This window comes from Odocoileus virginianus, chromosome 10 (assembly GCF_023699985.2).
Source record: "Odocoileus virginianus isolate 20LAN1187 ecotype Illinois chromosome 10, Ovbor_1.2, whole genome shotgun sequence".
Taxonomy (NCBI): domain Eukaryota; kingdom Metazoa; phylum Chordata; class Mammalia; order Artiodactyla; family Cervidae; genus Odocoileus; species Odocoileus virginianus.
Window position 1 is genome coordinate 62,380,812 of NC_069683.1, and position 26,740 is coordinate 62,407,551.

General features: G+C 36.8%; 1 long non-coding RNA gene across 2 annotated transcripts in view; it reads left to right on the top strand.

The window, feature by feature from the left end:
• The window catches only part of LOC110136300 (uncharacterized), a 158,945-nt gene that overhangs the window by 98,502 nt on the left and 33,703 nt on the right, over nt 1-26,740 (top strand). Inside the window, exon 4 of one of the 2 annotated variants that reach the window (XR_002313599.2) lies at nt 4,601-4,748. The exons of the other annotated variant lie outside the window; for it this stretch is intronic. This is a non-coding gene — a long non-coding RNA (uncharacterized lncRNA). Of the gene's footprint in view, nt 1-4,600; nt 4,749-26,740 lie in introns of those variants that run through there. 2 annotated transcript variants of the gene reach the window in all.

The window sequence follows — 26,740 nt, forward strand, 5'->3', positions numbered from 1 at the left end:
ATAGAATTAATAATATAAAGTATTGTACCTAGAATTCACTCATTAAATTGTATTACTAGTTTCAGACTAAAACCAATTATTTATGGAGATGAATATATTTATTCAACATTTTAAATTACTCAATAAACATGATTCCATAGAATTGGATAACATCTTAATCATTTTATGTATATTGTAACATTTTTAAGGGCATATATGTGTTTTTTTGTGACTTAGTTCCTTCTGTATGTCTATGTTGTAGATTTATCTGCTTTCTAACTATTCTTCACTTCACCACTCTTTTATTTTTTAACCCATAAGTTGTTTGCTTATGCCTAAACCTAGTTTTGTTAACTCAGTATATGTACAATACTTTGCTTGTTATTTTTGAAAAAAATTCTTTAGCCAAATATAAAGCCTAAGTTTAAGAAATATTAACCTACTATCTGAGGGAAACATTATATAGATACATGTTACTCAAAATAGAATTTGATATGTATAAAAATGGCTACATCAATTCTATAGAATTTCAGCAAAGTTGTATATATTTATTGGCATTAGGAAGTTTGGTCAGGTGAAGGTGGAGTTTTCAAATATGGGTAAAATTCTCATTGTAAAAAATACAAATGTAAATTATGTGACAGAAAGGAGGTGTTAGCTAATGCCACGGTGGTAAACACCTTTTTTATTATAAGTGTATCACACCAACACGTTGGGCAGCTTAAAATTACACAATGCTATGCATCAATTATATCACAATAAAGTGGGAGAAACATGGACAGAATTTCAGAAACTAGCCAACAACATTTTGCAAAACTAATATTTCCTAACCTATATTTAAAAACTTCTCCCCAGGTACTTTTGATGATTAGTCAAGTTTGGAAATCACCACTAGCCAAATTTATGATTTTCTGTCCTTGGTTAGAGTCATTCCAAGATACAGAAGAACTAAGGAGAGAAATAGAGACAGGTCTTATAAAAGACGAGAAGGAAAGGAAAGAAAAAAGGGCACACATTGCTCAAAGTGCTAGGGCCTGGTGCACTGGGAAGACCCAGAGGGATTGGGTAGAGAGGGAGGTGGGAGGGGGGATCAGGATGGGGAGCACACGTAAATCCATGGCTGATTCATGTCAATGTATGACAAAACCCACTACAATATTGTAAAGTAATTAGCCTCCAACTAATAAAAATAAAAAAAAAAAAAAAAAAAAACTTACTGAAGAAAAAAAAAAGGATAATATTTCTGATAATTTTCTATCAAGTTCAGCTTATGTACACTTATTCCTGACAGACCTATTTAAATTGTAAATTCTAGATCTGATATTTACTAGTTATATGACTTAGAGCAAACTAATCAGAAATTCTAAATGTCTCTCTGCTATGTCTTAAAAATGGGGCTAATAATGCCTATTTCATAGGACTTTAGTGTGTTTAAGTGAGATAACGCTGTATAATCAATGGATTATTTGTGTAGAACATGTGGAGTGACACCCCTAGAGTCATTTTATGCTTTGTTCCATTACCTGTCCAAACATGTTTCATGGACTAATTTTTCTCCACAGATTAGATGAAAGTGAAGCATCAAGACTATTCTCAACTTGATAGTGTCTTCTAGAGATACAGAACTAAAAGCAGTGGATTAAACAATAGAAAGGGCTTCCAAGGTGACCCAGCAGTGAAGAATCCACCTGCAATGCAGGAGATGCATTTTCAGTTCCAGGGTTGGGAAGATCCCCTAGGGGTCAATCAGTCAGTCAGTCAGTCAGTTCAGTCACTCAGCTGTGTCTGACTCTTTTGACCCCATGAACCAGGCCTCCCTGTCCATCACCAGCTCTTGGAGTTTACCCAAACTCATGTCCACTGAGTCAGTGATGCCATCCAACCATCTTATCCTCTGTCATCCCCTTCTCCTCCTGCCCCCAGTCTTTCCCAACATCAGGGTCTTTTCCAGTGAGTGAACTCTTCACATTTGGTGGCCAAAGTATTGGAGTTTCAGCTTCAGCATCAGTCCTTCCAATGAAGACCCAGGACCAATCTCCTTTAGGATGGACTGGTTGGATCTCCTTGCAGTCCAAGGGACTCTCAAGAGTCTTCTCCAACACCACAGTTCAAAAGCATCAATTCTTCAGTGCTCAGCTTTCTTTATAGTCCAACTCTCACATCCATACATGACCACAGGAAAAACCATGGCCTTGACTAAATGGACCTTTTTTGACAAAGTCCCGTCTCTGCTTTTTAATATCCTGCCTAGGTTGATCATAACTTTCCTTCCAAGGAGTAAGCATCTTTTAATTTCATGGCTGCAATCACCATCTGCAGTGATTTTGGAGCCCCCCAAAATAAAGACAGCCACTGTTTCCAATGTTTCCCCATCTATTTGCCATGAAGTGATGGGACCAGATGCCATGATCTTAGTTTTCTGAATGTTGAGTTTTAATCCACCTCTTTCACTCTCCTCTTTCACTTTCATCAAGAAGCTCTTTAGTTCTTCACTTTCTTCCATAAGGGTGGTGTCATCTGCATATCTGAGGCTATTGCTATTTCTCCCGGCAATCCTGATTCCAGCTTGTGCTTCCTCCAGCCCAGCGTTTCTCATGATGCATTCTGTAAGTTAAATAAGCAGGGTGACAATATACAGCCTTGATGGACTCCTTTCCCTATTTGGGACCAGTCTGTTGTTCCATGTCCAGTTCTAACTGCGGTGGTGGCACAGAGCAGAAGCGGCGGAGAGGAGCTACCCCATGTCCAAGGTCAAGAGTGGCGGCTGTGAGGAGATACCCCACGTCCCCTGGGGGATAGCGTGGCAACCCACTGTAGTATTCTTGCTGAAATAATTCTATGGACAGAGGAGCCTGGTGGGCTACAGACGATAAAAATGCAACGATCCAGACACAACAGAAGTGACTGAGCAGACAGACATTAGAAATGTTTTGTCTCACAGTTCTGGAGTCTAGAAGTCTCAGATGAGGGGGTTGGCACTGTTGGTGCTTTCTGAGGGAATAATGGCTTTCAGGACATCTACTGGCTTGTAGATGGCCCCCCTTCTCTCTGTCTTCACATTGCCCTCCCCTTTTGAAATAGATGCCAGTCATATTAGATTAGGACCCACCTTAATGAGGTTACTTCAACTATCTCTGTAAGGACCCTAACTCTAAATAATGTCACATAGTAAGATACTGAGGTTTAAGACTTCAACATATGAGTTTGGAAAGGGACATATTTCAACCCATTAATGCTTACCTTCCAGTATCTCCCTGTTCCTTTTCTAGTCTTTCTTCTCCAAGAGTAACTACAATCCTAAATTTAGTAATTGCTATTCCTTCTCTTTTTTAATTTTGCCAATTATTTAAGTACTGCAGAAAATATTGCTTATCTTGAAGGATAATTTAATTGTTATATACTGAACCATTATGTAATTAATTCTTGCATGACTTTTTATGCCAATATTTTGCTTCCTGAGATTAGACTGTGTTAATGTGGAAGTTATGATTTGTTCATTTTATTTGTAAGTAACCACACCACACATTATTTATCTATTTTTATATTTAATAGTTATTTGGGTTGAATTCAGTCTTATTACAATTATATTGCAATAAAATTCCCAAATACAAAAACATTCTTTTTATATTTTCTGATGTACAAAGACAAGAAATATTTCAGAATATGTATTCAAGAATGGTTTTGCAGAATCAAAAGTTATATATGGGTCAATATTTGATCAGGGTAGAAGAATTACTATGTCTTCTGTAATAAGAAATTTGCTATAAGTATTAATCTTATAAAATTATGGCACGTGTTGGAGACATAAAATCTGAATAGGATCGAAAAAAACTAACCACTCCTGAAGTGGTTGAAAAAGTTGAAGCTTGTGGAAAGGGAGGCATATCCAAGAGCTGGAGTGAAATTGTTAAAGAGTTTGATTTAGAAGCCTGAGGAAGTTTGCTGGATTTTTGCAGATACTGCCTATGAATTTGCAGAAATACATCCATCAGGGCTGACAGAGAAGAAAACGGACCCGTTTAGGAATGAAGTAAGGGGCAAACTGGAAACCACTGTTACCTTAAGTCTGCCCCTTACAGACACTACCTGAACATGCAAATTTTCATATGGGAAAAATCGAACTTGAAACACCCAGGAAGGGGAATTTTGAGATTCAGTTTCACAGATAATTTGGATTGAAACATATCATGCCATTACATCAACTTTAACAAGTAATTCAAAATAATTTTCCAAAGTTGATCCAAATTATATCCTATGCACAAATTTCTCTTGCTCTGCGACTCTCATTTGCACTTGTTTTGTCAGACTTTAATTTTGTATGTCTTGTATCTGTAATATAGTACCGTTTTCAAGTTTTACTTTGTATTTTCCTGCTTGTAGAGGGACTGAACATCTTCCAAATATTTACTATGGTTTTATATTTCCTCTTTTGTGAAATGTCTATTGATGGAGTTTATTCATTTTTTTCCTATTTAGCTGAATATTTTATCCTATAAATTTATGAGTTATTTTTATATCCAACAATTATATTTGTTACAAACATCATTTCTAATTTTCTGAGCAGTAATACTGATTTATTTATCCTATTTTTTTGATTTGTGCTTTCTATGTCTCTCTACAGACAACTCTCCATATCACAGACATGGGACCTGCGGATAAAAAGGCCTACTGTACTGTTACATTTTATATAAGGGACTTGAGCATATGTGGATTTTGGTATCATGGGGGTTAGGTGCAGAAATCCTGGAATCAGTCCCCTGAGGATACCAAGGAAGGACTGTATCATCTTTTTCTTTTGTTTTGGTTATTCTGGTATTTAAAAGACTTGGAATCACTTCTCATAACAAAATTTTAGAGATTATTTTTGTTTGGTTTGTTTCTAAATTAGCAATAAAAATTCCAGACCACTTTCCCAATATTTCCAGCTTGCTTTATGCTTGGAAATATTTTAGTGAGAAGGGGAATAGCTAGCTTTTCTCTGTTCTCATACTGTTTCTTTGTCTATGTATGTATGTGTGTGTGTATGCTCAGTCATGTGTGATTCTTTGTGATGCCATAGACTGTAGCCCTCCAAGCTCCTCTGTCCATGGGATTTCCCAAGCAAAAATACTGGAACAGGTTGCCATTTCCTACTCCAAGGGATCTTCCAAACCCAGGGTTCAAACCCAGGGATATTTCATGGAAATAATGTTTTTTTTTTTTTTTCCATTTATTTTTATTAGTTGGAGGCTAATTACTTTACATCATTACAGTAGATTTTGTCATACGTTGAAATGAATTAGCCATGGATTTACATGTATTCCCCATCCCAGTCCCCCCTCCCACCTCCCTCTCCACCCGATCCCTCTGGGTCTTCCCAGTGCACCAGGCCCGAGCACTTGTCTCATGCACCCAACCTGGGCTGGTGATCTGTTTCACCCTAGATAATATACATGTTTCAATGCTGTTCTCTTGAAACATCCCACCCTCGCCTTCTCCCAGAGTCCACAAGTCTGTTCTATACATCTGAGTCTCTTTTTCTGTTTTGCATATAGGGTTACCGTTACCATCTTTCTAAATTCCATATATATGTGTTAGTACATTGTAATGATCTTTATTTTTCTGGCTTACTTCACTCTGTATTATGGGCTCCAGTTTCATCCATCTCATTAGAACTGATTCAAATGAATTCTTTTTAATGGCTGAGTAATATTCCATGGTGTATATGTACCACAGCTTCCTCATCCATTCATCTGCTGATGGGCATCTAGGTTGCTTCCATGTCCTGGCTATGATAAACAGTGCTGCGATGAACATTGGGGTGCATGTGTCTCTTTCAGATCTGGTTTCCTTGTTTAACAGATAATATTTCTCACTGCACCACCCAGTGGTAAGCCCACGGTAAGAAGGGGGATGGCTAGCTTTTCTCTGTTCTCACACTGTGTTTCTTAGCCTATTGCAAGTTAACTAGCCAAGGTTTCTGACAGCCTGGTATGCGAGTACTTTGAAGCTGGAGCAAATTAGGGATAATTAAGGAGCAACCATTATTTTATTTGCCAGGGCTTATCCTAACTTAACATCAGTACTGTCTAGAATTTATGGATATTGGGTGCCCACTCTCTCTTGGCAGTGTTTTTAATGGCCTTGGACTGTCCTTTCCAAGATTCAGTTTACATATTTGGTATTAGTTTTTCCGTCATTAACTTTTTTCTCTAGATTCTTGGACAATTCGCAGTCCATCTTCTCTGTTGATTTCATGTCACTCCTCGAACACTACTTTGGACAGGACTTAAGACAGAGATCGTCAAATCTATCCGATGGCCACTCTCACCTGTGAGTAAGACTCATCCATTTGTTGCCTCGCTGTTGGTAGTAATAAAGTTTGATCCTATTCCCACCATTTCCCTCCCTTTCATACCTCAGGCTCATAGATTCATTCTCTCAGCGTTAGATTCCTCAAAGTGTTGTTAGTCGCTTAGTCATGCCCAACTCTTTGTGAGCCGATGGACTGTAGCACACCAGGATCCTCTGTGCATGGGATTCTCCAGGCAAGGATACTGGAGTGGGTAGCCATTCCCTTCTCCAGGGGATCTTCCTGACCTAATGATCAAACCTGGGTCTCTGGTATTGCAGGCAGGTTCTTTACTATATGAGTAACTAGGGAAGCCCAGATTCCTTAAAAGTATCTGTTACACATTATTTCCATGAAATCCCACCCAAATGCCAGCAGACTTACAGAAAATCCTTCATCGAGTTCCCTTAACACCCACCCCCAACCCAGAGTGAGGTGGAGGAAAAGCCCCTCTAGCAAAGGAGGGGAAATTTACACTCCCTACAGTAGTCCACTCTGCCAGCTTCTTCAAACTCAACCCATCCACACGCCTGAATAGATATTGAGCTATGAATCTGAAACCAATTTAGGACACTTTATTTTTTTCATGTCTACAGTTTTTTTTAGAGATCATTGATTTATTTATTTGTCCATGCTGCACAGCATATGGCATCTTAGTTCCCTGAGGAGGAATAAAACCCACATATATCCCCTGAATTGAAAGCTAGGAATTTTAACCATTGGACCACCAGAGATGACCCAGGGATGTCCCAGGGACTTCTTGTTTTAAGTAACTAATTTGCTTTAATAGGAGGATGATTATTTTACAATACTGTGGTGGGTTTTGCCATATATCAGCATGAAACAGCCATGGGTGCACATGTGTCCCCCTATCCTGAACCCAACTCCCATCTACACCCCCAACCCATAGGATACTTTCATTTTTGCAAATCCTCACTTTGGCATTTGGAAGGATATGTCACAAAGCAGTTTCTTGGTGAAATTTTGTTTTCCCAATCAAATCTGAGACAGAAAAAAATCCCATATTAACCTCCCACTAGAGAACATTTCATGCAAAACTGGACTCAATAAAGGACAGAAATGGTATGGACCTAACAGAAGCAGAAGATATTAAGAAGAGGTGGCAAGAATACACAGAAGAACTTTACAAAAAATATCTTCATGACCCAGATAATCACAATGGTGTGATCACTCACCTAGAGGCAGACATCCTGGAATGTGAAGTCAAGTGGGCCTTAGAAAGCATCACTACAAACAAAGCTAGTGGAGGTGATGGAATTCCAGCTGAGCTATTTCAAATCCTGAAAGATGATGCTGTGAAAGTGCTGCACTCAATATGCCAGCAAATTTTGAAAACTCAGCAGTGGCCACAGGACTGGAAATGGTCCGTTTTCATTCCAATCCCTAAGAAAGGCAATTCCAAAGAATGCTCAAACTACTGCACAGTTGCACTCATCTCACACGCTACTAAAGTAATGCTCAAAATTCTCCAAGCCAGGCTTCAGCAATACGTGAACTGAGAACTTCCAGATGTTCAAGTTGGTTTTAGAAAAGGCAGAGGAACCAGAGATCAAATTGCCAACATCTGATGGATGATCAAAAAAGCAAGAGAATTCCAGAAAAATATCTATTTCTGCTTTACTGACTATGCCAAAGCCTTCAACTGTGGATCACAATAAACTGGGAAAATTCTCAAAGAGATGGGAATACCAGACCACCTGACCTGCCTCTTGAGAAACCTGTATGCAGATCAGGAATCAACAGTTAGAACTGGACAAGGAACAACAGACTGGTTCCAAATAGGAAAAGGAGTTCCTCAAGGCTGTATATTGTCACCCTGCTTATTTAACTTATATGCAGAGTACAACATGAGAAATGCTGGGCTGGAAGAAGCCCAAGCAGGAATTAAGATTGCTGGGAGAAATATCAATAATATCAGATATGCAGATGACACCACCCTTATGGCAGAGAGTGTGAAAATGAAAGAGGAGAGTGAAAAAGCTCAACACTCAGAAAACTAAGATCATGGTATCTGGTCCCATCACTTCATGGGAAATAGATGGGGAGACAGTGGAAACAGTGTCAGACTTTTTTTTTTTTGGGGGGGTGCTCCAAATTCACTGCAGATGGTGACTGCAGCCATGACATTAAAAGATGCTTACTCCTTGGAAGGAAAGTTATGACCAACCTAGATCACATATTAAAAAGCAGAGACATTACTTTGCCAGCAAAGTTCCGTCTGGTCAAGGCTATGGTTTTTCCAGTGGTCATGTATGGATGTGAGAGTTGGACTGTGAAGAAATCTGAGCGCCAAAAAATTGATGCTTTTGAACTGTGGTATTGGAGAAGACTCCTGAGAGTCCCTTGGACTGCAAGGAGATCCAACCAGTCCATCCTGAAGGAGATAAGTCCTGGGTGTTCACTGGAAGGACTGATGCTGACGCTGAAACTTCAATACTTTGGCCACCTCATGCAAAGAGTTGACTCATTGGAAAAGATCCTGATGCTGGGAGGGATTGATGGCAGGAGGAGAAGGGGATGACAGAGGATGAGATGGCTGGATGGCATCACCGACTTGATGGGCATGAGTTTGAGTAAACTCCGGGAGTTTGTGATGGACAGGGAGGCCTGGTGTGCTCTGATTCATGGGGTCGCAAAGAGTCAGACATGACTGAGCGACTGAACTGAACTGAACTGATATATTACAAATGAGAAAATGACTGGCATTTAGTAGAAATTCAATAAATGGAAGACTTTAATTTATAATGATAATTTCATAGCAAAAATAAAAATAAAAATTTGACTCTAGATGATCCAAACTCATCAAATCTTAATTTTTGAAGGTCTTAAAAAGATATTTAATTACAAATTCTACCATTTGGATGCTTGCATATCACCTTCAAAATCCTTGTCACAGTGATGACTTGTGAAAGACTGACCTTTTCCCCATCAATCTCTGAATAAACTCCTGGAAGAAGAAAACAAATATGTTTTGTCCTCTCCTATCACTGGATCCTACTGAAATCTATCCCCACTACCCTGCTCCATCTTAAAAATCAAAGAAAAAAAGCTTAGTTTCTAAGTTTAAAATATATTTTCTCCAAGAGCTAAACTTCTATGCAGTAGCTTCTCTATCTGAATCTTTGTTTCATTTCAGGCTTGTGTCAACCTTTTTATGAAATCTGTGGGTGCATGTAAAATAAGTTATTTTTTTCCCCTAACCAAGCATTACATTAACAAGACAGAGCAAGTTCCAGGAGAGAACACAGTGCAATGTATCAAAATTACTTTTGAGTCCTTGCTGGATCACTAATGTAGAAATTTTGGGCAAGTCATAATATCTTGTCAATATGATCATTCACCATGTGAACACTTCCTCTACCTGCCCCCCCATTTCCAAATTACATCTCCATTAGTCTTTATCTTGCTTTAAATCATCTGCATACTGTAGTTCCTGAATTCTAGGATAGAAAGCCTTTGTTGAGGTTTATCCAGTAATATGCTGGATCCAGCTCACCACCAGCTTGTAAGAGTCAATTATATGCATCTGTTCTCACCTCCAGTTCAATGACATCACACTGGGAGACTGAAATCAGCCATGGTGGAAGTGATTATGCCATGGGTATTAGCAAATTCTAAAATCAAAGTTTTGTTTTGAAAGTAATTTCTTAAACACTTCATCTATCAATCCACCCCTGGATTGGCCAATGCACGGTACTAGTAGAAGATCAGAATGCAAGAAGAAAGATATTTGGTCCCTGGTCCAGTCTTACTTCAAGGGCTCCTCTCCTTCTCCTCCACAGTTTCATCAGGCAGGCTCACCCCACAATCAGCTCTCACAAAAGGTATGATAACATTATTTCATGACCCTGACATTTTAATTGTGCAATTTTCCCTGTTGTCTGGCTCTGGTTGTCTCTGTACTCTTCACAAGTACCCTTAGACTGCTCACAGTTCTCTAAGTAGTACCTTGATTAAATGTCATTTGAACCAACTGGTATGCATTCTGTTTCTTTCTAATACCATGAATGATTCATCCCTCAAAACAGTTTTTTCTGAAATGACCCAAATGCAGTTTCATTTTGCTAAATATAGTGCTCCTATCATTGTATATAATTTGGCATGGAAGACAAATCTCCTTTAGAATCCATACTCTGAACCATTAAATGATGGCAGTCATTCTAGTCATTAAGTATAAAGTGCTTTCCTAAAGTTATAAATTTTCTTATTTTCACATGGATAATTGAATGTTAAAATGCCAAATATTTAGATTTGGGCTACAAGTTCTCTTCCTAGACCAAACACTTGTAACAGTGTTTTTTTTCTTGAACGCTTATTGGTTTTCACTTTACTTGAGAATTTGAGGACTATTATAATCATTGTTCTTCTTATTGTGCTACCAATTAGTTTACCTACTGACATTATTTCACCAGGGGAAGGAAAAGAAGGGCATTCTGACTTTTAAAAATCTGGCTCCGATGAAAGACAGACATGGAATTTTAATGTTTGTTCTCTCTTCTACAACCAATTAGTCATTAAAAATCATGCTGGGTCAAGTAAAATGCAAGGCCCAGCCCAGTTCCCCCTCACTCCTTTTCTAGTTTTCAACAAGGCACAGCCTTAGATGCTGGAAATGGTATCCTATAGCAGACCTTGTCTTTAAAGTTTGGTTATCTTGTAATATGTTACATATTTATTTCTAAAGCTTAAAGAAACAAAGCTAAACAAAACATTCCTTTTATCTAAAGACCGTAGGTCAAGGGGAAATATTTTATACACTGATTCCATCAGGAAGTTCTTTTTTTCCTATTTTTACTGCCAGATTTATTACAGTGATTCTCAGATCAGCACACTTGTTTTTAACATGCAGTTTTTTGAAATAACTCTGTGTCACATTATCTCCATAACAATTAAAGCTTGAAATCATAGTAATAATTATTTCTAGAAATGCAGATGGAAAGTGCCGTAGAACACTCTCCTAGATTCTCCTGTTTTATGCTCAGCTGAATTAAGAGAGATAAATAGAAAATGCCTTTTATGGTATTCAAAGTCAGAATCAAAGTTAAGATGGTAGCACTGACTCTGGTATATACTTTGCAAATATGTTATCAATAGCCATGAGAAGAATGTTGCCCATTCAAAGAGGAAATCAAAGCAGAAATTACTGATGGGAAGTAATTCTTTGTAAGTCTCATATTTCTGCACATCTTGGGAGCAGAGCTACTGACAGTCTTTGTTATAGGCTACATTTTCTTGACAGTTGGTAGAGTGAATAATTTTGGAAAATAAAGATAGTGTCTCTCTCCAAATCAGAGGGCAGGTTTTCATTCTTTTGTTTCTTTAATGTCCAGCATGATAAAAGTAATGTCTCCTTCCTCTGGGACAAGGGTCAGCTGGTCTTGCTGCTTATTTCAGTTCTCAAGCTTGGGATTCCTCAGCTATGACACAAATTAACTGTATGTTCAGGGTTCACCTGGGTCTTTCTAATTCACTCCTGGGGAACGTGTGCAGCAAGTAGAATCAGTGCATACAATGCTCAATGCTCCTTGCTGTGCTATATGTGCTTTTTTTAAAAAAATTCTGACCCACTTATTAGGTCTTCTGTGAGCATTTATGAAAAAATGTCAACCCAAGATGTTAGCTTGTAAATAGGGTAAATAGCAAACCTTTCATAGTTAAAAATAATTTTAATTTCTTTATTAACATTTCTGTGTACTTATAAATAAAGTTTGCCATAGAAAATATTTTAACTGAGTAATAAATAAGATATGACAAAAACATATTATTGACATGAAACATTTGGAAGGAAATGTATAAACAACAAAAGAAAAAATTCTGAAAAACAATAACTTATGCATCTATGTCAAGAAGCTTGGAAAAAGTCATACATCAAACACATAAAATAGAATGATGAAAATCATAAAATTAGAGCAAAAATATATTAAATAAAAATCAATAAATTCCCAATCTGATTCTTAAATATTAATAATAAAGGCAATAAATAACTCAGAAAAAATGACTGGACTCACAAATTACTAACATGTAGAATGTTAAATAGTGTGATTTACAGATTGTATAAACATCAGAAAAATAAAAGCAGATAACATGAAAAATATATAACAATAAACTTAATCATTTGATTAAATGGACATGTGCTTGAAAAATACTGACCGTTAGTGAAAATATTAAGCAGGAGGAAATATCTTCCACTATTCATGGTGTGTAAATTGCTTTAATACTTTTGAAAAAAAAATATCTGTATATACTAAAACCATATGCACTTCACTTATGAAACAAAACTTTACTTTTAGGTATTGGTGGTGTTGTTGTGTTAGTCACTTAGTGATGTCTGACGCTTTGTGAACCCACCAGACTCTACTCAACAGAAATTAATATTATTGTTGTTGTTGTTGTTCAGTCACTCTGTTGTGTCTGACTCTTTGCAACCCCTGCAGCACACCAGGCCTCCCTGTCCATCACCATCTCCTGGAGCTTGCTACGTCCATTGAGTCGGTGATGCCATCCAACCGTCTTGTCCTCTGTCATCCCCCTCTCCTCCTGCCTTCAGTCTTACCCTGCATCAGAGTCTTTTCCAGTGGGTCAGTTCTTCACATTAGGTGGCCAAAGTATCGGAGCTTCAGCTTTAGCATCCATCCTTCTAATGAACATTCAAGATTGATTTCCTTTAGTACTGACTGGTTTGATCTCCTGGAAGTCCAAGGGACTCTCAAGAGTCTTCTCCAACACCACAGTTCAAAAGCGTTAATTCTTTGGTGCTCAACATTCTTTATGGTTCAACTCTAACATCCATACATGACTACTAGAAAAACCATAGCGTCTGACTAAACAGACCTTTGTCAGCAATGTCTCTGCTTTTTAATACACTGTTTGTTACTCTTTTTGTAATTGCCAAAAAAAAAAAAAAAGAGAAAACCCCAAAATCTAAAGACTACCCTCATGTTCATTAATAATGGAAAAAAATAAATGGAATACCATACAGATATTACATTCACATTCCAGTCATGAGAGTAAAAATAATTACATGCAACTCATGTAATTCATAAGTTGAATCTCACAAATATAATGTTAAAGAAAAAAAGGCGGACACAGAAAAGTACACACTGGATTATTTCACACATATGAAATCATGAAAAGGCAAAATGGTGTGATGCTATTATAAGTCAGGGTAGTTGTTATTCTGGGCTTGTTAATGACTGGAAGACAACAAGGGAAATGGTTCTGTGATGCTAGCTAGATGTTGATAAGACAGGTGTGTTCAGTTTCAGAAAATTCACTACACTATTGACTTAAGATTAGGTTTAGTTTTCAGAATGAATATTTTTCTTCATTAAAAAGTGTAAGAATCACCTCTTCCAAGTTATTATGCTAGATATTGTTGAGGCAGAAAATGTGTAAAATAAAAGTTTTCTCATATCAAGAGACATAAAATGTAATGCAAATATAAAAATATACTTAAATGCAATGATATTTATGTGGTTTCTCTAAGAATAGTTGTGGAAACACTACTTTTAAAAAAACTTTTAAATAAACTTGACTTTTTAGGTTCATAGAAAAATTGAGCATAAAATACAGAGAATTCCCATATACCCTCTAAAACAAAACATACCTCTTCCACCATCCACATTTTCCTCCAAAGTGTCTTGTGGTATATTTGTAACAATCCACGAATGAACATTGACAACATTACTCACTTGAAGTCCATAGCTTACCTTAGAATTCACTTTTGGTGTTGTACATTCTATGAGATTTGACAAATGTACAGTGACATGTACTTTGGATGTACATGTACATCCACCATTATAGTATCATATAGAATAGTTTCACTGTCCTAAAAATCCTCTGTCTTCCAACTATTTATTCATCCCTCCCTACTCCTTAACCCCTGGTAACTACTCATATTTTTTCTGACTTCTCCAGGATGTTATGGAATCATACAGTATATAGACTTTTCAGATTGATTTATTTTACTTAGTTATATATATTTAAGGTTCCTTCATTTTTTCATGGTTTGTTATCCCATTTCTTTGTAGTGCTAAAGTTGTCTAAATGTACTTACCACAGTTTATCCATTCACCTTCTGAAGAACATTTTGATTGTTTTCAGGTTTCAGCAATTAAGAATAAAATTGCTATGAATATCTGCCTGAAGATTTTTGTGTGGACCCAAGTTTCCAGTTAGTTTGGATAAATACAAAAGAGTATGATTTCTGGATTGAATATTAAGAGTATATTTAGCTTTGTAAAAACCACCAAACTGTCTCCCAAAGTGTCTGTAACATTTTTCATTTTCACCAGCAATGAATGAGAATTCCTGTTGCTCAATATCTCCCTCACCATATACGTTGTCACTATTTGGGATAATGACCATTCTAATAGGTATGTAGTGATAACTCATTGTTATACTTTTCATTTCCTTCACGAAATCTGATGTACAGCATCTTTTAAATGTTTATCTGTCATCTATATATCTTCTTACTGAGGTGTTTGTTCAGGTCATTTGCCCTTTTCTTAATTAGGTAGCTTGTTTCCTTATTATTGAGTTGCAAGAGTCTTTTGCATATTTTGGATAACAGCCCTTTTGAAATATTCTTCTGATCTGTGGCTTGTATTCTTATTATCTTGACAAGATCTTCCACAGAAAAGCACTTATTTTTCATTTTATTTTGGATTAATTATATTTTTCAGCTCTTAAATCATTTGCCAATCCCTGTGTAATAATAGTTGCAAAAATCCTACTGAAAACCAGTAGAATTATATACCTTAAACATTTTCATAGCTCCAGGTCAACGAGCGAAATCTCAGTAACTTCCAAATTATAAATTTAGTTAGAATTAATCATCCTACAATTTTGAGATATAATTTACCTTATTGATGTTTTTGAAAAAAATATAAATAATATTGTGCACCCTCTCTGTGCCAACACTACATTGATCACTAGGGATACATCACTTGTTTAATACTCATTAACACTAAGTTAATATTGTAAGCATATCAAGGAAAGAAACTTCTTACATCAGACAGGAGTTTGCAGGGCGCTATTGTTACTGCGCTGTGCTGAGTCATGTCCAGCACTTTGCGAGCCTGTAGACTGTAGCCTACCACACTCCTCTGTCCATGGGGTTTTCCAGGCAGGAATACTGGAGGGGTTGCCCTTTCCTCCTCCGGGGATCTTCCCAACTCGGGGATCACATTTTGTTGTGGCAAAAAGGCTTGTGTAATTCAACGAAGCTGTGCGCCATGCTGTGCAGGGCCACCCAAGACAGATGGGTCATACTGAAAAGCTCTGGCAAACTGCGGCCCACTAGAGGAGGGAGTGGCAACTCCAGTGGAAAACCACTCCCATGAACAGTACGAAAGGCAAAAAGATGACACAAGAAGATGACCTGCCCAGTCAGAAGGTGTTCAATATGCCGCAGGAAGAACAGAAGGCAATTACTAACAGCTCCAGAAAGAATGAAGTGGCAGGGCCAAAGCAGAAATGATGCTCAGTGTGGTTGTGTCTGGTGGCTAAAGTCTATTGCTGTAAAGAACAATATTGAATAGGAACCTGGAACATTAGTCTAGCAAATCAAGGTAAATTGGATGGATCAAGCAGGAGGCAGCAATAGTGAACATTGGTATCTTGGGAATCAGTGAACTATAATGGATGTGAATGGACAAATTTACTTCAGATAACCATTATATCTACTACTCCAGGCAAGAATCCCTTAGAAGAAATGGAGTAGCCCTCATAGTCAACAAAAATGTCCAAAAAGTAGCACTTGGGTGCAATCTCAAAAACAAAAGAATAGCCTTGGTCTGTTTCCAAGGCAAACCATTCAACATCACAGTAATCCAAATCTATGCCCCAATAACTAATGCCAGATGAGCTAACGTTGGCTAGTTCTATGAAGACCTAAAGATCTTATAGGACTAACAACCAAAAGAAATAACTTTTTCATTGTAGGACACGGGATGCAAAAGAAGGAAGTCAAGTGATACCTGGAATAACAGACAAATTTAGCCTTGGAGTAAAAAATGAAGCAGAGAAAAAGGCTAACAGACTTTTGTCAAGAGAACAAACTGGTCATAGCAAACACCCTCTTCCAACAACATGAGATGATTCTACACATGGGCATCACTAGATCATCATATCGAAATCAGATTTTTTATATGCTTTGCAGCTGAAAATGGAGAAGATCTATACACTCAGCAAAAGCAAGAATGAGAGCTGACTGTGGCTCACATCATGAACTCCTTATCAGAAAATTTAGACTTAAATTGAAGTAGACAAAACTACAGGCCATTCAGATCTGACCTAAATCAAATACTTTATATGATTATATAGTAGAGATGATGTACAGACTGCCTGAACAAGTATTGACAGAAGTTTGAAACACTGTACAGGAGGCAGTGGCTAAAACCATCCTGAAGAAAAAGGAATGCAAGAAGGCAAAGTGGTTTTCTGAGGAGGATTTACAAATAGCTGAAGAAAGAAGAGAAGTGAAAGGCAAGGGGGAAAGGGAAAGATATACTCAATTGAATGTAAAATTCCAGAGACTAGAAAGGAGAGATAAGAAGGCCTTCCTTAATGAAAAATTCAAAGGAATAGAGGAAAGCAATAGAATGGGAGGGGCTAGATATCTTTTCAAGAAAATTAGACATACCAAAGGAGCATTTCATGCAAGAATGGGCACAATGAGGGCGGAAAAGGCAAGACCCTAATAGAAGTAGAAGAGATTAAAAACAGCAGGCAAGAACATCTGGAAGTACACCAAAAAATGTCTTAAAGACCTGGATAACCATGATGGTGTGGTCACTCACGTAGAGCCAGACATCCTGGAACAGGAAGTCAAGTAGGCCTTAGGAACGATTACTACAAAAAAAGTTAGTGAAGGTGATGGAATTCCATCTGAGCTATTTCCAATACTAAAAAACTATGCTATTAAAGTGCTGCATACAATATGTCTCAGCAAATTTGGAAAACTCAGCAGTAGCCACAGGACTGGAAAAGGCCAGTTTTCATTCCAATCCCAAAGAACGGCAATGCAAGGCTGCATATTGTCACCCTCCCTGTTTAACACATCCAGAGTATTTCATGTTAAATTCCAGGCTGGATGAATCACAAGCTGGAGTCAAGAGTGCAGGGAGAAATATCAACAACCTCAGATATGCAGATGATACCATTCTAATGGCAGAAAGTGAAGAAAAACTAAAGAACCTTTTGATCAGGGTGAAAGAAGAGAGTGAAAAAGCTGGCTTGAAACTTAACATCCAAAAAACTATGATTATGACATCCAATTCCATCACTTCATGGCAAATAGATGGATAAAAAAGTGGAAGCAGTGACAGATTTTATTTTATTTTTCTCCAAAATCAATGTGGACAGTGACTGCAGCCTTAAAATTAAAAGACACTTGGTCCTTGGAAGAAAAACTACGCAAACCTAGACAAGCATATTAAAAAGCAGAGACGTCACTTGCTGACAATGGTCCATATAATCAAAGTTATATTTTTTCCAGTAGTCCTGTACAGATGTGAGAGCTGGACCATACAGAAGGCTGAGTGCCCAAGAACTGATGCTTTTGAATTATTGTATCAGAGAAGTCTCTTAAGAGTCCTTTGGCCTGCAAGGAAATCAGCCCAGTCAATCCTAAAGGAAATCAACCCTGAATATTTTTTGGAAGAACTGACACTAAAACTGAAGCTCTAATACTTTGCCCACCTGATGTCAAGAGCCCACTCACTGGAAAATCCCTGATGCTGGGAAAGATTGAAGATAAAAGGAGAGGGGAGAGGCAGAGGATGAAATGATTAGATAACACCATTAACTCAACTGGCATTAATTTGAAACTGTGGGAAATAGTGAAGGACAGGGCAGCCTGGTGTACTGTAGTCCATGGGATTGTTAAGAGTTGGATGTGATTTAGTGACTGAATAACAAAAAACAAGAAAGAAAACTCTGAAAGTGATAAATTAGGTACCTCTGTCAAGGTACTGGACTTCACAGGTGGCATTAGTGGTAAAGAACCTGACTACAAATACAGGAGATTTAGGAGATGAGGGCTCAATCCCTGGGTTAGGAAGATCCCCTAGAGGAAGGCAATGCAACCTACTCTAGTATCCTTGCCTTGAGAATACCCATGGACAGTGAAGCCTGCCAGGCTACAGTCTATAAGGTCTCAAAGAGTTGGACACTACTGAAACAACTTAGGATGCATGCACAATCAAGGTATTAGAAAAATAAAGCGAAGACACAGGGTTTGACTGAGGCTGACAGGAGAGCTCACTGTATCATCTATTATAGACTTCAGTGCCTATTGTACTAACCGTCTTCAAAAAAGAAAACCTCTTATTTACTACAATATCGTACTTTCATTATTTTGCTAGAAATTTTTGCTTTTAAAAAGTTACTAAGTTAAAAAAAAAGTTACTAAGTTTTAATATTTATTAAAATACAAATAAATGTTTAGCCTAGAAAAATGTTGCAAAAGTTACAGAAAGGCTAAAAGGAAAGAGAATGCAAAACAGCTGAACTCTTAGTTACATAAAATTAGATCTATTTTTTTCTGCTTTGTAGGACTAATTTATCAAACAGTCTCAACTGAGTGAGGTAGAAACATAGCTGTTTTTCTTCTATCCTTGCCTCTATTTTTCAGTTATTTTCTATTGAATATTTCTTTCCAATCTTTAATGACGTTTTGGACAGGGCTATGTTTTCTAGTTACCTAAGTGAACTCCCCCGTGGTCTAGTCAATTGGCAAGCCTTCACCCTTTTAACTATTTGAATTCTTTTACTGTACTGTAAGCCTATGCTTGGATTTTGAAACAAGAAACCTATATTTGGATAGAGGGTAGGTCTAGCTTTTCATTTTATTTACTTTTCTGAATTCTTTCACTCCTGTTATTCCTCTAGAGTGGCATGGACCGCAGAGAAAAAGCATGGCGAGGTATAGGGAAGTATTCTATTTACTCTTTCTATCACTTTCTGCCTTGACTTTAGATCCCTGCTATGTATCTAGGCATCTAGCTTTTGGCTCTCTCATGGGGCTCTTATGTCATTTTTTTAGGGCCCTTCCCACCACCCAGTTCCCTTGACTTGATAGGTACATTGTATTGAATTCCCTCAAACCTCCTTTGTTGTCACAGATTACTCTCTCTAAACTTCTTGGCTTCTTTGTCTCCATAATAAGCCCGCTTGCGTCAGATATTTTCCGTGTAGACAGAGCCGAGATACCTTTCCATTTGCTGTAGGGAACTAAAGCATCATTGCTAAATCGGAGCAGTGAAGAATGCCCTATTGTTCCCTCTTTCTTTACCATTGGTCTCCAGATTTCTTTTGTTAATTCATATACACTCAGAGTTATACAGGCCCTGCAGTCAAAGACCACCAGGGATACACCTGTAATTGAACAAGTTGGTCTATTGTTCATGATAGCAAGGGAAAATGTACATCATGGGAAATTGTGGCAGTCTAGGTGAGACTGTATTACACAGGGCTATTTTATTTGGGTCACTGTTAGGTGATTTTGTGAAGGGTTTAAAAATTTGAGCTTTACTCTGGATTATGTGCTGTCCAAAAAAAGAGGTAACTGTAAGATTTGATGTCATAACAAATCTTATCAAGAAGTAGGGAAGACTAGATGCCAATGCTATGATTGGCAAAGAATAAATTCTTTTTCATATTAGCCATGATATTTAGTTATTTCTGTAGCCTGAACAATGTTGAAGTTTTCTCTGTATTCAGATAAGACTATGAAGTTGTCTTACTCTTGTTCCATCACCATTACAGTGGCCTTGTGTGATACTGATGTTCTGTGATATTATTAAAGTTCAGCAGATAACACCAAGATCCAGCTGTGAATGTCAGGCTGGCTCTAGCAGCATCACAGCTAGATTGATCTACCAGGCTGGCGGCTGCTTGCTGTTTTTCTTTTTTTCAGAGGATAGAGCAGCAAATTCAAAGTCAAAAGAGCTTCACCCTGGTAATGACCCACCAGTCACTTTTCCTGGCAGAATTCTGTGTACCCATGAGTAATCTCTTGGAGCCCTCTTCACAGCTCATTAGAAGGCCATGGTGACTCTCAGATTTTGAACTTTTTGTTTTTATAACAAGTTGGGATAGTAAGGTGATTCCAGATGGCAGCCTTATAGTAAGTACTGTAGAGATGTGTCTGATGACGTTGTTCAGTTGTTCTCCTTGAAAAGGCAACTAAATAACTTTCACTCTCCTGGCCTTTGGATAATTCTTAAAAGTGATGCAGCTCTAAGATAATAGGGAAATATTAATTAATCTTCTAGTGAACACACACACATTCATGATATGTATTTTAACAAAATATATCATGTCCAAAACAATATTGTATAGACTGTTTTTAATCAGCAATATACTGTGCATATCTCTTCATATATAACATTATTCATAATAAGAAAACATTACTCTCACATATTTGAGAAGAATTCTCAGTTTAAGATACTTTAAAAACAAAAAGTCCTTCGAATGAATACTATCTTACTGTTGGTGCTATTCTGTTTTAACTCACAATTAAATGGTTAGAAAGTATGTAAGACCTTTGATAAAAATTGATCCTGCCAAAGATGTACCTTTGTTTGTTTTCAACCAGTTGTATTAGCAAAAGCAATATTCCTAGATCATAGTGTTATGGATTCTTGAGGAAATGGTTTTGCAGAATTAAACTTCAATATTATATTGGTGTTTATAGATATCCAAAAGTGAAAACTATTGTTGAATGGAATTTAAAAGAATGTTTCCAGAGTTCTGATTTCCAGATTTAAAATATCTAACTATCTTTTTGACAACTCTGTCTGAAATTCTAATATGCATCTCACACCTACTATGTCCAAAATGGAAGTTCTAGTCTCCCCTCCCACCAAGCCTGCTCATCCTATTTTTCCTGTGTCAGTATATGGCACTTCTAATCTTCTGGCTACTCAAGTCCCAATGTGGAAGTCTTTCTTGACTCCCCTCTTTTTATCACACTCCATTAAAATGGGAAGATTCTACTGAAACTTGTTTAAAACTGTATCCAGAATCAAACCACTGTTTACCATCTCTACTGCTCAAACCCACTTTCTTAGATTATTGCTAGAAGTTTCTAACCGGTTGATCTTACAACTTCGCTGCTGTTCTACACTTAATGGCCACAGTAGTTATGTGAACACATATGTCATATCTTATTAATCTCCTGTTCAAAACCACCAAATAGCTCCCGTTGCTAATTAAAGATAGTCCTTACAATGTCCTTCAGTGCACTGTCTTCAGTCTCTGCAGGCAGGCATCCAACCCGTCCTCTGCCCATTCGACTCAGCCACACCAGCTTCCTTCTGCTCTGAGAACACGGTAGACATATTGCTACCTTCAAATCTGCCCTGTGCTTGGAAAGGTCTCCCTCCACAGAAATGCATGACTTGTCTCAACTTCTTCAAGTATTTATTTCTATCACCTTTTTAGTAAAATCCTCCCTGGCCACACTAGGAAAATGTGCCTTTCTTTCCTCCATTTTCCATACTTCTCTTTTGCTTTATTTTTCTTTGAGCTTTTCTCACCATCTAGCATATTTTATTTATTTAGTATATAGTTTCTTTTTTTTCCACACAGAAAATGTAAGTTCTTCAAAGGGCAGAGATTTTTGTTTATGCTATCATTTGCAAATACCTAAGCTTAGCAAAATGCCTGGCATACTGCATATTGTCAATGATTATTAGTTGAATGAGTTGATGAATAATGAAAGATTCTCAGTAATCTGCAGTTTTCTTTATTTCTAAAATTATTACCATCTCTTTAAGTAGAAAAACTTTATCCCTGATTTAAAAAAAAATCAGAATTTATTTTTGGAATCTTTTTAAGTCCAGCCCATACTTCCTTCGATTGCCAGATTTTTAAAAGCAAAAACTGGATATGAGACCCTTTGTTTATGATCTTTGAATTCAATTAAGAAATATATAAAGTAAGATATGAATTTGGTAGGTCATTGATATGCTTCATAATAATTTCTATGAAAACATTTACTTATTTCCCATTTACTTTATTTATAGTTTCATAGTAAAAAAGCACACTAACACATTTCTTGATATCACTTCTTGATTTTTTCTGAAAATGAATATTTGTGTTTTCTGAATAATACTTATTAAATAATTTACTTCATATATTTTTAATTTTTTATTTATTTTTAAACCTTGATTGTAAATGCAGTCTTCTGCACATATTCTGAAAATAACCAGAAACTGAATAATAAAGATGATTTTACTTGATTGCAGCAAGGGTGTTTAACTAGCTATGCTTTGAATCTTATCTTTATATTTTTATTTGGAAATGAAGATGAGTTTCAAGAAAAATCACAAGATGATTCTTAAACTGTCCTTAAAATATTTAAAAAAAGAAACATATCCTTCTTTCTCCAATGAGATCTGTGCAACAGTCATGCTCTGTAGTGCTTAGAAATTCAGTGCAGAAATGCTATTGTTTAAATAGAAAAGTAGAAGCCTACTACAACTTTAATTAAGACCTTTTCACCAATTAAAAACAGTGAAACATTGAAGTTGTCTAGGATCCTCCAAGTTCCCTTTACTGTTAATAAATGCTTCCTCCAGGTATGTATGTTGGCTGCTAATATGGCACCTATACCACCTTCTGAGACCCACCTTGACTGAAAAGACATAAAGTATAATGACCCCTATCTTTTTTTTTTCCAGATTAGTATACCTATCAACTTATCAATTTTGTTTACCTTTTCAATAACCAGCTCCTATTTTCATTGGGCTTTTATATTTATTTTTTAATCGCTCATTAATTTCTACTCCTATCTTTTCATTTCCCTCTTTTACTTTGGGTTTTGTTTGTTATTCTAATTTTTTCAGGTGTAAGATTTGGTTGTTCATTTGAGACTTTTTTGTCATTTTCTCTGGTGGGCTTGTATTTTATAAATTTATCTCTTAGATCTGTGTACAATAGATTTTGGATGTTTGTGGTTTTGTTTTCAAATATATCCAAGTATCTTTTGATTTCTTCTTTGATTTCTCCAGTGACCCAGTAGTTGTTTAGTGGAATATTCTTTAGCTTACACATGTCTATGTATGTTTTGCAGTTAATACATAACTAGTTGCTTTTCACTTTCTATTTTTTGTATACTCCCTCTATTTTTAATTTTTGCCATTTTAATTAAAGTATACCCTGGTGTGTTGATCCTATTTGGGCCTCTGTACTCCCTGGAGCTGGATGTCTTTATTCTTTCTCAAATTTGGGAAATTTTCGGCTATTATAGCCCTATATGAGTTTTCTGACCTTTCCATTGGTTTTCTTCTTCTCTCACCTCTGTCATGTGAATGACAGTATGCTTGATGCTTTCCCAGAGGCCTCTTTTTTTTAAATTTAATTTTTATGGGAGATAATTGTTTTGCAATGTTGTGTTGGTTTCTGCCATACAACAATGAAAATAGTCATAGTTATATTACTTCATTCTGTATAACAGGCTCTAGGTTCATCCACTTTACTACAACTGACTCAAACCCATTCCTTTTCATAGCTAAGTAATATTCTGTTGTATATATTACTGTGTCTTCTTTATCCATTCATCTGTTGATGGATATGTACATTGCTTCCATGTTCTGGTGATTGTGAACAGTGCTGCAATGAACACTGGGGTACATGCGTCTTTTTTAATTGGGCTGTATCAATTTGCATTCCCATCAACAGTGCAACAGGGTTCCCTTTTCTCTACCTCCTCTCCAGCATTTATTGTTTGTAAGTTCTTTGATGATGGCTATTTTGGTTGGTGTGAAGTGGTAACTCATTGTAATTTTGATTTACATTTCTCTAATAATGAGTGATGTTGAGCATCTTTCCACGTATTGACTGGCCATCTATAAGTCTTCTTTGGCAGATGTTTCTTAAATTAAGCTTATTTTTTGAAAAATTCTTTTATCTATTCAGCTTGGGTGATTTCTATTACTCTTTTGGTTCACTGATCCATTCTTCTGTATCATTTAATCTACTCGTGTTTCCTCATGTTTTTTGTTTGTTTGTTTGTTTCAGTTATTGTCTTCTTCAGCTCTCTTTGGTTCTCCTTTATATTATCTAACCCTTTATATTTTCTAACATTTTCATTCTGAGTTTTTTGAGCATCTTTATGATCATTACCTATAAATCTTTATTGAGTAAGTTGCTTTTCTCTGCTTTTCTTAGTGCTTCTGGGGTTTTATCTTGCTCCTAGAAGGTCCAGCAGTACACTTTTTTTCTGGTCTCCAGAGCTACATGATTTAAGGTTGCCCCCTACTTGATCTTCATAGGCTTCTCTATTGTGGTGGGCCCAACTACTCAGGGCACATTGGTCGGCTGCCAGGCTTTGCCTTGTGCATAAACAACCAGCTGCTAGTAGACAGTGTTGAATTCTTGTATGGCCAGCTATTTGCCCTAAGGGATCCCATATCCCCTGGGTGCTGCCCCACTGGTGGGGGGTGCCAGGGGGAACTGGGGCTATTTATTCATTTCTAAAAGTTTCATTAGTTACTACTTGAAAAATGATAATAAATTGAGCATATAATATCTGTGAAATATATTTATCTTATACAGTTTCCCCTTAGTATTTTATTGTGTGATAATTATATACATAGTCAAAGACAGTTTGTGCTCTGAAATACTGTCTTCCTTACAAATTATTTCCTTTAACTTTGACTAAATTGTCAAAATGAATAAAATTCCTGTTAGAGCTTAACATATAAGAAACTATCTGCATTATCATTGATATTTCATTGAATTTTCTCTGGTTATAGCAAACTCTGCTTCATGGGATAACCATTCCAGCTTTAGAGTTGTTCAGTTCAGTTCAGTTCAGTTCAGTTCAGTTGCTCAGTCTGTCCGACTCTTCATGATCCCATGGACTGCACCACGCCAGGCCTCCCTGTCCATCACCAACACCCGGAGTTTACTCAAACTCATGTCCACTGAGTTGGTGATACCATCCAACCATCCCATCCTCTGTTGTCCCCTTTTCCTCCTGCCTTCAATCTTTCCCAGCATCAGGGTCTTTTCAAATGAGTCAGATCTTCGCCAAAGTGTTGGAGTTTCAGCTTCAACATCAGTCCTTCCAATGAATATTCAGGACTGGTTTCCTTTAGGATGGACTGGTTGTATCTCCTTGCAGTCCAAGGGACTCTCAAGAGTCTTCTCCAACACCACAGTTCAAAAGCATCAATTCTTCTGCACTCAGCTTTCTTTATAGTCCAACTCTCACATCCATACATGACTACTGGAAAAACCATAGCCTTGACTAGACAAAACTTTGTTGGCAAAGTAATGTCTCTGCTTTTTAATATGCTATCTAGTTTGGTCATAACTTTTATTCCAAGGAATAAGTGTCTTGTAATATCATGGCTGCAGTCAGCATCTGCAGTAATTTTGGAGCCAAAAAAAAAAAAAAATAGTCTGCCACTGTTTCCACTGTTTCTCTATCTAATTGCCATGGAGTGATGGGACCTGATGCCATGATCTTTGTTTTCTGAATGTTGAGCTTTAAGCCAAATTTTTCACTCTCCTCTTTCACTTTCATCAAAAGGCTCTTAAGTTTTTCTTCACTTTCTGCCATAAGGGTAGTGTCATTTGCATATTTGAAGTTATTGATATTTCTCTCAGAAATCTTGATTCCAGCTTGTGCTTCAGTCAGCCCAGCATTTCTCATGATGTACTCTGTATATAAGTTAAATAAGCAGGGTGACAATACACAACCTTGACATACTCATTTTCCTATTTGGGACCAGTCTGTTGTTCCATGTCCAGTACTATCTGTTACTTCCTGACCTGCATACAGATTTCTCGAGAGGCAGGTTGGAGTTGTTAGAAAGTTATGATTCTCTATAGGACAAAGTACAGAGTTCATATTAAAATTTGCCTGATCTCTGATTCCACTCCAGCTATTTAGTGTCCTAGGAAAACCAGATTATCATGTTTGATATTAGTTTCTCCTTTGTAAAATATGAATTACAATATTTACCACATAGGACTAGTGTAAAACAAAAAAGAAATAATGCTTTCTATGTTTGCTAGTACATAAGTATAACTGATTTGTTAAATAACCAGGCTGTAAGTCTTGTAAGGATAATGCAATTGTATCTGTTTATTCTACTATTCCTTTAAATTTAATTCAGTGGGGTATTCAATGTCCTTTGCCAAACTCTTTGATGTTTATTTTTAGGAAACAGAAAGACTTTGATATAGTTTAAGTCACAAATATATCTTCAATAGATTTACAAGATAAATTATGTATCATATATTATAAAATTTTAGTATATAGTCTAAATCTCAACTTTATTTAGCATTGGATCTTTCACAGCCTATAAGCCTAAACTGAGGATAGTGGTTGATCCCCAAACTCTTACCTCCATTATTTACAAATATTATTTTAGACATGGTCCCTGT